The sequence below is a fragment of the Octopus bimaculoides genome, chromosome 20 (genome assembly GCF_001194135.2).
Source record: "Octopus bimaculoides isolate UCB-OBI-ISO-001 chromosome 20, ASM119413v2, whole genome shotgun sequence".
Lineage (NCBI taxonomy): Eukaryota > Metazoa > Mollusca > Cephalopoda > Octopoda > Octopodidae > Octopus > Octopus bimaculoides.
The window spans coordinates 25,873,994-25,878,873 of record NC_069000.1 but is presented as its reverse complement, the minus strand read 5'-3'; the positions used below and the strand labels follow the sequence as shown (position 1 = coordinate 25,878,873).

The 4,880-nt window shown below is 38.4% G+C and overlaps 1 protein-coding gene and 1 non-coding gene across 2 annotated transcripts in view; both read right to left on the bottom strand.

Annotated features, from left to right (window-relative positions):
- The window catches only part of LOC106868467 (ammonium transporter Rh type B), a 67,266-nt gene that overhangs the window by 53,589 nt on the left and 8,797 nt on the right, over positions 1 to 4,880 (bottom strand). The window lies entirely within an intron of this gene.
- On the bottom strand, positions 3,558 to 3,664 carry LOC128250382 (U6 spliceosomal RNA). Its single transcript, XR_008266411.1, has one exon. It is a non-coding gene; the product is annotated as a U6 spliceosomal RNA (small nuclear RNA).

Here is a 4,880-nt window from a genome sequence, read left to right as displayed (position 1 = left end):
CACCACCTACACCACCTATCCCATTCTCTGCCTACCCACATACCCCACCTCTACTCCCACCCGTGCTTTCCCAACTCTCGCCTCTCCCACCTCCCAACACCATCGCACTACACACCACTACACCATACCTCATAACACATCACCTCACAACGCACCACCACGTACACACCAGCACTCACCAATTCCCATCCTATATCACTGATGTATTTGCATCATCAATAACGAATATGTGGTTAAACGTCTGCATCTTGAATTCATGTAAACTGACTAAATAATAATTTTCACTAAGAATGTCTTAAGCGCTTCATAGAGGAGTTGATTATGTCTTTTTGTATGGGTTAACATGTGATGTGTGTGACGGGCGCTAATGAAAGTTAAGTTTAAAGAATTAAATGGTCGGAAAAGCAAAGAAGAAGAAAAAAAGCAAATATGAATGATATATCAACAAAGGTTTTCTATGTCTTCACTGAACAGCAGTTCTCTTTTGTATTATCTGTTTATAAATTCGTCTTTACAAGCTCCGCTCTGTACAAACATTTGAACTTTGATAATATCTATAAAGCATGAATGAGTGTGTGTGTGTGTGAGTGTGTGTGTGTGTGTGCGTGCGCGCGCGTATGGGTGTATGTGTGTGTGTGAGTGAGTGCGTATGTGTCAGTATATGTGCATGTATATAAAGTATGTTTGTATATATATACATTGTATATAAATATATATATATTTTTAAGAATTTGTTTACGGGAAACGTTTTGAATATGCAGATAATGTTCCTATTCCACAGGGTTTATATATGTATATAAAAGTATATATATATATATATATATATATGTCAATTTATACACACACACACACACACACACACACACACACACACGCATATATATATATATATGTTTATATCTATATATGTATATATACATATACATACGTATATATAAATTGTTTAGGTGGGTATTCGCAATTTATAACCGCAACGCAGCAAGTATAGTCGTCACTAAAATGACGGAGAGTGACAGTGAGCACCGGCATTGTTACATATATATATCCCTGTAGAATTGTTTAGTTTAAAAAAATCAATTTAAAAATCTGTGATTGAGATGGAATAGCGAAAAGGTATGCGCGTGTCACGGAGAAACTTGTTGGGAAGGCGCAAACATGCGCCATCCAAGGCAGATCGATCCAGGACAATCGCCATCACTTGCGCTACACCTTAGGTAGGGTTGGTAAATTATCCGGTAAAGGTTGGGGCACTGCTCCATTTAGACCAAAGTAAAGCGTTTGATAGGGTAGACCACCACTACCTGGCGGCGGTCCTCGAGGCGGCTGGGCTGGGCTAGGCCCCGACTTCCGTGATTGGATCACTGCCATTTATGGCGGCATCAAATCCACAGTCCAGATAAACGGATAAATTGTATAGCAATGGCCAAGATTTTAATATATATCATATTAGACGTCATAAGGGCTGAGTGTGAGAGTTGCAGTTGAGGGGCGTAGGCCATGCTGCTTTAAGTGCGGCGAAAAGGGCCACGTTCGCTCTGAATGCAAAACGAAAGAAAAAAAGAGTGAAGCCTCTCCCCAAAAAGAACAAGTTATCGTCATCTACAAGCTCTATAAATGCATCGATGGCGTCTGGGGGCGGGATGAACGCAAGTGGCATAAGGCACTTTACTTTTGTGTTAAAATCACTATCAGTTTGATATTGCACCTTAAGCCCAGTATCAGTCACCTTTCTGTAAAACTTTTTACAGAAATGAAAAAAAAAAAAACAGCCTGTTACATTCGGAGACCCTAACATAGAAAGAGTTAATATACGGAGTAATTGATGCGACATGGCTGAACAAGATAAAAGAAAAAGGAAATAAAACAAACATGTTTTTGATTACAGATCTACTCGGGCATAGAGCGTTTGGAGCTAAACTATAACAAGAATACCTAATTGGTGGCCCTTTGATATGTCTGCTATAACTATACCATCTATAACAGTAGTCACCATGATACACAACTCCAACTTATAACATCTTTATTTATATATTATTAATTCCCAAACATATTACGGAATATCTTTTCTTCATTTAGCACAAGGGCTGGAATTTGGCGAGAAGGGGACAAGTCGACCACAGTGTTCATCAAGTATTTATTTATCGACGCCGAAATGATTAAGGCAAAATCGACCCAGAAGGAATTTGAACTCAGAACGTTCTGAGGAATATCCCTAAGCATTTTGTTTGGTGCGGTGACATTTCTAGCTAGTCGCCTCACATATTACGGAATATCAAACGCCAAATTGTTCTTTACTCTAGTCGATTATTTTATATCTGCGCTGTAAGACTGTGGCCTAACGATGCTGTGCTACAGATTCCCACCTTTTGACTCCATGTAAAGACAATTTTCGAAATTAGCAGAAAACCTTGGATGGTATTAAGAAAATGCAAACAGGTCGTTCTGACACCGCATCCTAACCCCTAATTGCGAACGTGTAATATGTACGACATAGGATGAGAACACTGATCAAGTATTCGACTTACAAAAAACTCTTTAAGGTATACTGTATTTATCCCGCATAGAAAGTTAAAACATATTCTTTGTCTCTAATGATCATAACTTATATAATAACCTTTAACCCTGGTAGAAACGTTAGCACGTCGGGCTAAATGCTTAGCGGTATTTCGTCTGTCTTTACGTTCTGAGTTCAAATTCCGCCGAGGTGCACTTTGCCTTTAATCCTTTCAGGGTCGATAAATCAGCAGTTGGGTACTGGAGTCGATCTAATCGACTGGCCCGCACCCCACAAAATTTCGGGCCTTGTGCCTAGAGTAGAAAAGAATAACCCTTAATCTTATATATAACAATACAGGAAAAAATCATCCTATGCCTTGTGACTAACCATTACAACAGACATAGAGAAGTCAATCAATGCTGCGTTCCATCTGTTCATATAAGGAACTCTGTTTCTAGTCCATGTTGTGAATAACAATTAACGTTGTATCCTCTGTCGTTACATCTGTCCATATATAAGGCCCACCAAATAATATTTTTTCCCGTGTCCTTACAGTTGCCCTTATAGAATATCCCCACCACTTCTACGCTTGCTCTCATTATATATTCTTTTATTTTTTTACTTGTTTCAGTCATTTGACTGCGGTCATACTGGAGTACCGCCTTAAACGGTTTTAGTCGAAGAAATCGATCCCAGGACTTATTCTTTGTAAGCCTAGTACTTACTCTATCATTGCCTTTTGTCGAACTGCTAAGTTACAGGGACATAAACACACCAGCATCAGCTATTGATGGCAGTGGGACAAGCACACACACACACACACACACACACACACACACACACACACACACACACACACACACACATATATATATATATATATATATATATACACGACAGGTTTTTTTCAGTTTCCGTCTGCCAAATCAGTTCACAAAGCTTTGGTCAGTCCGAGGCTATTGTAGAAGACATTTGCACACGGTGATACGCAGTGGGACTGAACCCGGAACTGTGTGGTTTGGAAGCAAGCTTCTTACTACACAGCCACGCCTGCGCCTTTAGAAATATGGAACGCTTCACGAATTTGCGTGTCATCCTTGCACAAGGGCCATGCTACTCTTCTCTGTAGCGTTCCAGTTTTAGAATCTATACTACCGAAGTCAGTATGTCCAAATAGAAACACCTATGTCTATGTCTTGTCCCCTTTACAGCATCGCCTCATATAGAGATCACTAGTAATTGTCATCTGTTGTTTCAGCGGTCCAATGGGGTAACTCGGGTGATTCAAGTCTGAATCTCATTAAATGTTTCCATATTGAAGGCACCAACAAACATTTGTTTATGTAGATATCACTGAACAAAGTGATTTCATGTGTCACTGCACCTGTCTCTATGAGGGATGACAAACAATGTCCTTTAAGAAAACACAAACAAATGCTCTATCTATGGGCCTCTTGTTTATTAAAGACGACAATTGCAAGGAAAGAAATAAATTCTGTCCTATTATCAACGAATATTTACCGTTTCACTTCACCTAAGAAATGTTACGATGTCTATACCAACCAACAAATACTGACCACCTAACACCATAAGATATTTTGCACGTGTCAGTCTGTTATAGGAACAAACGAAGTTGTTTAGCAAGTCGATCTAAAAACAAGATAGCTGATAGTCAATCTGATATAGGTGTAGTTAATTCAGGCGAGTGGTTTTCAGAGTATCCAATGACGTTTCACTTGATGAAAATAGATTGAAAAGAAAATGTCACACACGATAAAATCAAGATGGTTATTGATTTACACAACTGTTGCTTGATATGTATCTATTTTCAATTTGATATTTAACACCAGAAATTGGATCTGCTGTGTATGCTTGAACGATTTGAAGTGAAGGGAAAGAAAACAGAAAAGCAATTCATAACAAAAATAACCTTATTTTTTACGCGGAAATTTATTTCGAAATCAAAATAATTTCTTCTCTTCTCTCCGTAGTAACAGTCATTCGACTGGCCAATCGGGGTATCATTTTCGAGGGTTGTGATTGATTATATCACCTGCATTACAGAATAGTTTTCCTGTAATTGTTCGAGAGAAACGTTAAACGTGCCAATTTTACTGGATTTGGAGTGCCTGGGAAGATTAAGCGCATAACGCTTAACCCCAGTCGAAAGCAATAAAAATTAGTTTTATATTAAGGACTAATCTTCATAATATATATTCATAGAGGACATGTGTGTTGGCACGTGTGTGTTTAAATCAATTTAATGTAATCGCGAACCAACGAATTCATATACTTGGTAACAAAAGCAACTATCTATCTATCTATCTATCTATCTATCTATCTATCTATCTATCTATCTATCTATCTATCTATCTATCTATCT